Below are 11,477 nucleotides of genomic sequence, written 5' to 3' on the forward strand. Positions count from 1 at the left end.
TCACATTTATACAGCGATCCGTGCTATAAAAATGCATTGATTACTGTATAAATGTGACAGGCAGGGAAGGGGTTAACGAGGGGTGGTGATCGAGGGGTTAACTGTGTTGCTAGGGAGTGATTCTAACTGTAAGGGGCGGGGACTCACTAGGGGAGGAGACTGATCGGTGTTCCTCTGTACTGGGAACACACCATCAGTCTCCTCTCCTCTGACAGGACCGTGGATCTGTGTGTTTACACACACAGATCCACAGTCCTGCTGTGTTACCAGTAATTGCGGCCGCCGGGCACGCGCGCCGGGTGCCTAGTGACACGGCGGGTGCGCGCGATCGCCGCCGGCGGCGCACGCGCGCCCCCTGGTGGCCTAGGAAAGCGAGGCCGTCATATGACGCCCGCCCGCCACGAGAGCTGCGCCGCCTGGCCGTCAATTGACGGCCGGCGGTCGGCAAGCAGTTAAACAAAACCATCCTATGACTGTACATAACCCCCTATCTATCTTAGCTGAAAAGCCTAACAGCTTGAAAGGAGATCAAATGGTTCCTGAAAAGGAAAACATATTAAACACACATGCGACCTATACAATTTCAGGAGCAAAGCCTCATTTGAAAAATGAAACTCTCTTCCCACTACCTACATCAGAATAGTCTTTAAGAGTCCATCCCTTTATATGTACATTTTTTCCTTTTTTCCTTTTTAAATGAAAGAAGTCCAGCTAGCGAAGAGTCTTTGAATCTGAAGACGTCAGGGTGAACATTATATTTTGACCATGAAGATCTCTATATACTGACACTAACTAACTAACTAACTAACTAACTAACTAACTAACTAACTAACTCAGAGTTCTTTTCATAGTCCATAATTACCAATAAAACTGGGGATCTGGCAAAGTCAGTGCTTTTCCCAGTTTATCCACTGTAGTGATAAAGTAAACAATGTCATCTTTTCTGGGCCTGCAGATGACCACTCTGTCAGCATAGATGTGCCAACCGAAATTCCAGTGCATAAAACATCCGCTGAAACGTTCATCCATTTTAACAGAACATCCAGTCTTTCGGAAAGGCTTAGGCACAGACAAATAGTCCAAAACAGCTTCACTGTACCAAAGCTCCCAGTTAGCTTTAATCACTTATGTCCTGGGGAACATAAGGGAACTCCAAACCATATTCCGTAGCTACACGCTTGTTCAAAATTCTCTGCAAACGTGCAAGTTTTGGTAAGGGTCTATTTTTCCCCATACCAGTAGGCACACATGAATTCAAAGATTTGCTCACCATAGACCCAGCCGGTGTCTGAAGTGAACTAGCAACTTTTGACAATGTCTCAGTAACAGTGCTGTGTGGCTCCACACAAGGTGACGTCTTCCCAGAACTCAGGGCTGTCCATTCAGGGAAAGTCATAGCAGAAGCGGCATCTTCGCCTTGGGCCCATAACAGCTCTTGTGACATAGTCTCAAACAGGTCATCATCACCGGAGAGATCCGACATGGAATCTATCTCCGAATCTCCCAGCCCTTCTGCTGGCAGATATCTATTTACAGTCCCAGATACATTTCCCATTAATTGCTCACCCGTTCCTGTCGTGGACTTTGTTGGATCCGGTTCAGGTAGTCTCTGGGGTAGGCCTCGACCACGGCCGCGGGAAGCCTTCACATATCCCACCTTCTTCTGTACAGGTACAACAGGGATAGGTGTGGTGGACGTAGAATTTAAAGTAATGTCCGCTGATGAGACAGCAAAAGCAGTGTCTCTCTCCGGAACATTCTCGGCAACAACAGGCAAAGTCACGGCCTGCCCTTCTCTTTCCACAGCAGTAGCAGCTTCTACTGTGGCGATACCTGTCGCCCAATCCATTCAATAAGCACGGGGTGACATTGTAGGTTGCTCCACCATAAACAAATATTCTCCACATTGCGGGCAGCGACCAAACAGAGGGAGATGTACGGTCAGTCCCTCACATTTGTGGCAAATCATGCCAAGCCCTTCGATATCTCCTGCAGTATAGAGAACAAACCTCCCCTGCGGCTTCTGACGAATACCGGTATCTGTAAGCAGGGTTCCGGTCAGCACAGTACTCGACACGGTGCTCGCAGGGAACATTCTTGGTCCCATCATTGGCTGCATCGCTGAAAAAGACATGGCCACACTCTGATCTTCTCAGCACGATCACGAGGCCTCTCTTCTTCTCTGGCGCCAAACACATACACGCGTCCCACGCGGTATCAAGTAGGGTAGGTTCCTACCACTTGTTCTCCCGATCACGTAGCTCCCGGGCTTTTACTGGCGCCCACCGCCTATGCAGTCAGAAATAAAGTCCTGCAACTTTTAACCTCTTCTTTTCCTGAGAAATTAACAAAGTCCAGCTCTCACCGTAAACTCCTGGTGAAACACCTCTCCAGGTTGCGAGAATTGATGGCCAACAAATCCCGGACGATGCCCCCACATGTAGCAATAACTCACGGTGGAGCTGCTGGTTTAAGCGGGGTTGTTACCTTCACTCTTGATACCTCTGTTTCACCGGCACTGGGTCTGGGGTTCCGTTGAGTTTACCTCTGGACGATATAAGCACCAAACACTTGAGTAGGTTTTCCAATGCTTTAATAAACAAACAAGGGAAGTAGCAGGAAAGAGGCAGAAGGAAAGCTGCAGGGAAGCTCACATACCTTTCTTAGTATTCTTTAAAACACTTCTCTTAATGTTGATCACTTGTAGTTGAAAGCGCTCCCCCTGTGGGATTTAATCTTTGCCCGCCTGGATAGACTTCTCTCACTTGTCTAGCAGCCAGTACGTAGCACGAACAAAAGTCTCTGCCACAGACTTGTTTGGAATAAAACCTGTACGATCCTCTGCCACAGGATGTATTGGTTCGTGATGAAAGTCAGACACAGTACTTGAACCTTTGAGCCAACCCGGCAGTACTATACTGTAAGATTACTTCAGGATGCGTTCTCCAACCGAGTCACCAGGCCCCTCTCCAGACCAGCACTCTGCGTGATCCTTCCATGATGGGTCCTCCCCTGGGATCTCCTCGGTTGTCCAGCTTCTTCACTCAGGATAGACAGCTCAGGACCATTCCTCTGCCGCTTGTGGTAGGCCCCAGACAGGCTTCTGGGCCCACCCACATGCCGCAGCGACGTGGGCCTCCAGAACGGAGGACCACGAGGTGGTACTCTTAATGCATACCTGTCGGCCAGGAGGGCCAGCAGGTGGCTGAAAACGAACCCTAAAACATGGCGTCTGTCCCATAAATACCCTCTCCCAGAATGAAACTCGGAGGACCACCTCCACCGAGTTGTCTCAGGGACAGAGGAGCACTCATACGCTTCAACACGTTGCTTTTCCAACACCAGCCCATGGTGACAACGACACCCACCGGCTCAATGTCAAACTACATGCAACGTCAGCCAAGCTGGAACAGAGGCAAATCTAACTCCCTCTAATAAGCGACCCACTAAATTTACCTAACAGCGGTAGATAAAAATCTACCAGCGCTACAATCTTTTTAAAAGGAGAAGTGATTTTAATGATGCTTAAAGTGAAACAATAAAAATAAAAAATAAATCCTTTAACTACTTCAGCCCTGGAAGGATCTACCCCCTTCCTGACCAGAGCATTTTTTGCGATTCAGCACTGCTTTATTTTAACTGACAATTGCGCGGTCGTGTGACGTTGTATCCAAACAAAATTGACGTCCTTTTCTTCCCACAAATAGAGATTTCTTTTGGTGGTATTTGATCATCTCTGCAGTTTTTATTTTTTGCGCTATAAACAAAAAAAGAGCAACCATTTTGAAAAAAAGCAATATTTTTTACTTTTTGCTATAATAAATATCCCCCAAAAATATATAAAAAAACTAATTTCTTCCTCAGTTTAGACCGATACATATTCTTCTACATATTTTTGGTAATAAAAATCGCAATAAGCGTACTTTGATTGGTTTGCGCAAAAGTTATAACATCTGCAAAATAGGGGATAGATTTATGGCATTTTTTTTATTATTATTTTTTTTACTAGTTTGGCGGCAATCTGTGATTTCTACGGGACTGTGACATGGCGGGCAGATCGGACACTTTTGACACTATTTTGGGACAATTGACAATTATACAGCGATCAGAGATACTAATAGCCACTGATTACTGTATAAATGTCACTGGAAGGGAAGGGATTAAACACTAGGGGGTGATTGAGGGGTTAAGTGTGTTCCCTGGATGTGTTCTAACTGTAGGGGGATGGGCTCACTACAACATGACAGAGATCACTGCTCCCGATCACTGGGGATCAGTAGATCCCTGTCACGTTGCTAGGCAGAACAGGCAAATGCCTTGTTTCCCCGTTCTGCCTCTCCTGTCGGCGAATATCTTGTTTGCGGGACCCGCAGGCACACTCCCAGGGTGGCCATGTGCCTGCTAGGCTAGGCGGCAGATGTATGTGTACATCCCTTTGCCTGCCTGTGCCATTCTGCTGACGTAAATGTGTGTGCGGCGGTCGGCATGTGATTAAATATAGTGCCGGGGGGGTTTCCTTAGTCTGCCTGTAAAGTGGCCCATCTGTACCCTGTATAGAACCTGCTGCAGCAAAACCGACATTTATAAAAGAAAGCTTGCAGGAAAAACTATTTAAATGTCAATTTTTTTTCTTTATAAATAACGTCTTGGGGGGCCGGTCTGTATGATGAGGTCACAATGTAGTGCACTGGGAACAAGATTAGAGATTTGTTGGATAAATTCTGGTGTCTCTTTGGCAGACTTTGGTGCTCTTACCAATGGGCTGAGTGGTGGGAGGTTAAATGCCTTGTCAAGCATGTGGTACCCAAATGGTTGGTGTTTTTGCCACGCTTGATGTGCCTGAGACAAAGTTTCAAATTGCAACAGTGCGATCGGCTGCACATGTACTAAAAAAGGTCCAGACAGCTGAGCTGTGGGAAGTGGGCCGGGAGATGACAGTTCCACAATGTGATGGAATAGAGTGGCTGCTCTCTACTCTTCCATGATGGCTGCCTCATTGGGGTTGTGCCTCACCCTCACTTTCCTCCTCTGCTCTATCCGGCACCCAAGTCACGTCAGTGACCTCATCATCATCATCATCATCTCCTCCATCCTTATTACCACTGGAGACAACTTGGCAAATACACATCACATTCACATATATATGTATTGATGAAACATTTCATGGAATGTATACAATGTAATATCTCGGTGTAATTGTACAATTATCTCTTGTAGACCGCCAAAGATTTGTCTGGTGATTGTGCCTCGGTGTTGGATCTGCTGGACCTCTTCCATGTATAGAGGATGTCCTCACCGACACCTCAGATTTCTCTGCAACCCTCTAAAGGAAAGTCTTCTACTCTTCATGGATATAATGGTCGCCTCCCATTGTGAATTCCCTCTTCTCCCCTCTGTAGGATTCCGCACTTTTTCCAATATTATCAATACTTACCATGATGATAATGAGGATCCGACTCATTATTAGGACTCGTTCATCGTGGGAAAAAGACATTTTGTAAAGTTTCTCATCAATAAAAGCTGACTGGAACAACCACTAATACAGAGAAAGAGACGCAGCTTCCTCTTACTGCTATCCTACTACTCTCCATCCTCCATACTCCTCTCCATCCTCCATACTACTCTCCATCCTTCATACTCCTCTCCATCCTCCATTCTACTCTCCATCATCCATAATCCTCTCCACCCTCCTTATTCTTCTCCATCCTCCATACTACTCTCCATTCTCCATACTACTCTCCATCCTCCATACTCCTCTCCATCCTCCATACTCCACTCCTCTCCATCCTCTATGCTCCTCTCCATCCTCCTCTCCATCCTCCATACTCTTCTCCATCATCCACACTACTCTCCATCCTCCATACTCCTCTCCATCCTCCATACTTCTCTCCATCCTCCATACTGCTCTCCATCCTCCATACTGCTCTCCATCCTCCATACTACTCTCCATCCTCCATACTCCTCTCCATCCTCCACTCCTATCCATACTCCTCTCCATCCTCTATACTCCTTTCCATCCTCCTCTCCATCCTCCATACTACTCTCCATCCTCTCTCTCCTCCCCCTGCATTCTCCTTCTGTTGCATTTTCTCTCTTTTTCCCGCACTCTCTCTGTCCTTTCTCCTCTCCCTGCACTCTCTCTCTCTCCTCTCCGTGGATATAATAAAGTGATGCGGCTCTATCTAACAAATATGGCATTCCCGGCTCCCAGTGTCTCTCTCTTCTTGCTCCATCTCTCTGCTATTGCTTTCTCCATGTTGCTGACATTATCTTGTATAAGAACAGAACCCGATCTATCAGCAATCCCAAGGAGAGACGGACATCTCATAGCCGGCTCTCTACTGCCTTATATCAGAGTTTTTGTTCCACAACCAGAACTTTATCCCCCTGAATGACAAGCTTAGCCAAGTGATCCCATTTCTAGAAGTTCATCTTTACTTCTGCCAACTCCCCCATCTCTGCTCTGCATGACTCTCTGCCAACACGGCTACTAAGATTTCATTGTGCCGAGTCCGTTCAGCCGCTTTGCCTTTCACTGACAACTTGCTGCCATTTTTTTTATATCATCTAAATGTAATCAGAACAACCCATGGATAAATTCATTTCATGTCATGGATCATTACCCAAAGGGGCACGATTATACTGATTGATTATTGGGCTACCAATATTATTACCTAGTTATTGGAAGGTGTTATTCTCTATAGATTTACCCCATTGAGGTTTTTTACTCATCAATAAAGTTTTGTATATTTTATTAACCTTATTCTGCGATTATTACCAACTTCTTCCCAGCTTGTTCTCCACAGCCGATACCCTCTCCCCTCTCCCTTCCCCCTCTCATCTCTCCCTTTCCCCTCTCACTTCCCCCTCTCATCTCTCCCTTCCCCCTCTCACTTCCCCCTCTCACCTCTCCCCTCCCCCTCTCTCTGCATTTGTTCCTTTCCTTGCCCTCTCTCTATATTTACCACATAATATGTTCCTACCATATAATGTATATACAGTATCTGACAAAAGTGAGTACACCCCTAAGTGAAAATCCCCAAATTGGGCCCAAAGTGTCAATATTTTGTCTGTCCACCATTATTTTCCAGCACTGCCTTAACCCTCTTGGGCATGGAGGTCACCAGAGCTTCACAGGTTGCCACTGGAGTCCTCTTCCTCTCCTCCATGACGACATCACGGAGCTGGTGGATGTTAGAGACCTTGTGCTCCTCCACCTTCCATTTGAGGATGTCCCACAGATAATCAATAGGGTTTAGGTTTGAAGACATGCTTGGCCAGTCCATCAACTTTACCCTCAGCTTCTTTAGCAAGGCAGTGGTGGTCTTGGAGGTGTGTTTGGGGTGGTTATCATGTTGGAATACTGCCCTGCGGCCCAGTCTCTGAAGGGAGGGGATCATGCTCTGCTTCAGTATGTCACAGTACATGTTGGCATTCATGGTTCCCTCAATGAACTGTAGCTCCCCAGTGCCGGCAGCACTCATGCAGCCCCAGACCATGACACTCCCACCACCATGCTTGACTGTAGACAAGACACAGTTGTCTTTGTACTCCTCACCTGGTTGCCACCACACACGCTTGTCACCATCTGAACCAAATAAGTTTATCTTGGTTTCATCAGACCACAGGACATGGTTCCAGTAATCCATGTCCGTAGTCTGCTTGTCTTCAGCAAACTGTTTGCGGTCTTCCTTGTCCATCATTTTTAGAAGAGGCTTCCTACTGGGAAGACAGCCATGCAGACCAATTTGATGCAGTGTGCGGCGTATGGTCTGAGCACTGACAGGCTGACCCCCCACCCCTACAACCTCTGAAGCAATGCTGGCAGCACTCATACATCTATTTCCCAAAGACAACCTCTGGATATGATGCTGAGCACGTGACCTCAACTTCTTTGGTGGACCATGGCGAGGCCTGTTCTGAGTGGAACCTGTCCTGCTATACCGGTGTATGGTCTTGGCCACCGTGCTGCAGCTCAGTTTCAGGGTCTTGGCAATCTTCTTATAGCCTAGGCCATCTTTATGTAGAGCAACAATTCTTTTTTTTCAGATCCTCAGAGAGTTCTTTGCCATGAGGTGTCATGTTGAACTTCCAGTGACCAGTATGAGAGAGTGAGAGCGATAACACCAAATTTAACACACCTGCTCCCCATTCAAACCTGAGACCTTGTAATACTAACGAGTCACATGACCCCGGGGAAGGAAAATGGCTAATTGGGCCTAATTTGGACATTTTCACTTAGGGGTGTACTGACTTTTGTTGCCAGCAGTTTAGACATTAATGACTGTGTGTTGAGTTATTTTGAGGGGACAGCAAATTTACACTGTTATAAAAGCTGTACACTCACTACTTTACATTGTAGCAAAGTGTCATTTCTTCAGTGTTGTCACATGAAAAGATAGAAGAAAAGATTTACACAAATGTGACTGAGGGGTGTACTTACTTTTGTGAGATACTGTATATATATATATATATATATATATATACACACAACATAAAATTTGTACCATAAAATGTGTGCATGTTTCCTCTATATTAGCTCCAAGATGTACAGAATGCAGGTGGAGCATTGAGGACACCTAGTGGTGGGTGAAGAAATTACAGCCCAGTTTAATCACACCTTGCTATGGGTAGCAAGAAGGTAGGTGCAGGCAGGAGAAGCAGGAATCTCCTGAGGTCTCTGGTGAAGCACATTTCCCTTCTATGGAAATATGAGTATGTCAGAAATGCAGCCAATGCTATAGATAAGAATAGAGAAGAGATGTCTGTGATGTGTGTAGTTGGAATAAGAGACTGCCAGATATCATACACAAGGTGGAGGGGATGGTATTGGGTGAGGTCTCCTCATGCAGGGAGGATGGTATCGTGTGAGGTGGGGTCTCCTCAGGTGAAGGGAATGGTATTGAGTGAGGTGGGGTCTTCTTGGGTGGGAGGGATGGTATCGGGCGAGGTGAGGTCTCCTCGGGCGAGGAGGAGGGTAACAGGTGAGGTGGATTCTCCTCGGGCGGGGAGGACGGTATCAGGCGAGGAGGACAGTAATGGGTGAGGTGGGGTCTTCTCGGGTGGAGGGGATGGTATCAGCAAGGTCTCCTCAGGTGAGGACGGGTGAGGTGGGGTCTCCTTGTGCTGGGAGGATGGTATTGGGTGAGGTGGGGTCTCCTCAGGTGGAGGGGATGGTATTTGGTGAGTGGGGTCTCCTCAGGTGAAGGGGATGATAATGGGTGAGGTGGGGTCTTCTCGGGTAAGAGGGTGGTATCAACAAGGTCTCCTCAGGTGAGGACGGTAATGGGTGAGGTGGGGTCTTCTTGTGCTGGGAGGACGGTATTGGGTGAGGTGGGGTCTCCTCAGGTGGAGGGGATGGTATTTGGTGAGGTGGGATCTTCTCAGGTGAAGGGGATGATATTGGGTGAGGTGAGGTCTTCTCGGGTGGAGGGAGTGGTATTGGGCGAGGAAATGTCTCCTCGGGCGAGGGCGATGGAGTCTCCTCAGGTGGAGGGGATGGTATTTGGTGAGGTGGGATCTCCTCAGGTGAAGGGGATGATATTGGGTGAGGTGGGGTCTTCTCAGGTGGAGGGGATGGTATCGGGCAAGGAGAGGTCCCCTCGGGCAAAGAGGATGATAACGGGTGAGGTGAGGTCTCCTCGGGCAGGGAGGATGGTATCGGGTGAGGTGGAGTCTCCACAGGTGAAGGGGATGGCATTAGATGTGGTGGTGGTCTCCTCAGGTTGAGGGAACAATATTAGGTGAGGTGGGGTCCTCAGCTGAGGGGATGGTATTTGGTGAGGTGGGGTCTCCTCAGGTTGAGGGGATGGTTTTTGGGGAGGTGGGGTCTCCTCAGGTGAAGGGGATACTATTTGGTGAGGTGGAGGGGACGGTATCAGGCGAGGGAAGGCCTCATTGGGCGAGGAGGACGGTAACGGTTGAGGTGGGGTCTCCTTGTGCAAGGAGGATGGTATTGGGTGAGGTGGGGTCTCAGGTGGAGGGGATGGTATTTGGGGTCTCCTCAGGTGAAGGGGATGATATTGGGTGAGGTGGGGTCTTCTCGGGTGGAGGGAACTGTATTGGGTGAGGAGAGATCTCCTCGGGCAATGAGGATAGTAACAGGTGAGTTGGACTCTCCTCGGGCAGGAAGGATGGTATCGGGTGAGGTGAGGTAAGGTGGGGTCTCCTCAGGTGAAGGGGATGGCATTAGATGAGGTGGTGGTCTCCTCAGGTTGAGGGAACAGCATCAGATGAGGTGGAGGTCCCCTCAGCTTGAGGAAACGATATTATGTAAGGTGGAGTCTTCTCAGATGGCGGGGATGGTATTGGGTGAGGTGCAATGAGGTGGGGTCTCCTCAGGTGGAGGGGATTGGATTGGGTGAGGTGTGATCTCCTCGGGTGGAGGGAAAAGTATATGCTGCCCCCCCAATGAGCTCAGGTGTTCCCAGTGTTAATCCTCCATCATACAAAGACATTGTAGACAGTTTTGCTCCTCCAATCTTGTGGTTGGTGAAGACCTTTTTCTATTCCCCCATTATGGTCCGTCTGAGATTTCCACCTGTACACAATGTCAGAACACGGCCAAACTTTATCCCAAAATTCATCTTTTATTATTATAAAAATACTCAGAGAAAAGGCTACCCTTCTCCTGGACACTCCCACAAAACGAAGGCATACTGGGAGTAGGAGGGGCTATACTGGGCCCACAGTTTTTGTTTGCCAGTGTTCCATTCTTCCTGTAGGTGGCAGTATAACCTGAGTCTCTGAATTCCTGGGCCCCTCAAAGAAGAAGAAGTAAATACAGATTATGTTTTCAATGGTAACACGGAAGGGTCATCAAAACAGCTGGGGCCCCCGAAGAGATACAGCACACCAACCAGGGGCCCACCTAGAGCCAATGATTCCACCTGCTGCTAATGGGACACTGAAAGAGGACCTGTCACAAAGGGGCATCTATGGTGTCAGCTAAATCAATATTACCTAGATGGGTTCCTATCAGATCACTGGGATCTAGTCATTGGTGAACAGGAGAGGTGCAGATCCAGGCCCTCTTTTTGCACTCCATCCATGGACGGGTCCTCTTATCTTCTCTATTCCTCAGCAATGCCATTGACTGTCCTTGTTATTTTCTTTATGTAAATGTATCTGCATAGGAAATACAGCCATGGAAATATGGAACAGCAAAGCACATTATTAATGTGAAAGTCATACCCAACAGCAGTAATGCAAATCTGAAGTCTGATCCCATTGGAGGGCCCAGAGTGGAAGGCCAGACTTCATCTTTGTTCATCCACAAATCACTGTGAGATGTGATGACACAGTGTGAGGCTCCTTGTGTACTGATTGGCTGGATATGAATTGGGCCCCCAATATGGTGGCACCACACCCAGCTGACATGTTCAGGGACATGACCCCTCCCTATAACCCAGAGTCCTGATATACACGTATGTTCTCCTGTGTGATGTCCACATCTGTCACATGACCTCTATGTCCAC

Source organism: Aquarana catesbeiana, linkage group LG03 (genome assembly GCF_042186555.1).
Source record: "Aquarana catesbeiana isolate 2022-GZ linkage group LG03, ASM4218655v1, whole genome shotgun sequence".
Taxonomy (NCBI): domain Eukaryota; kingdom Metazoa; phylum Chordata; class Amphibia; order Anura; family Ranidae; genus Aquarana; species Aquarana catesbeiana.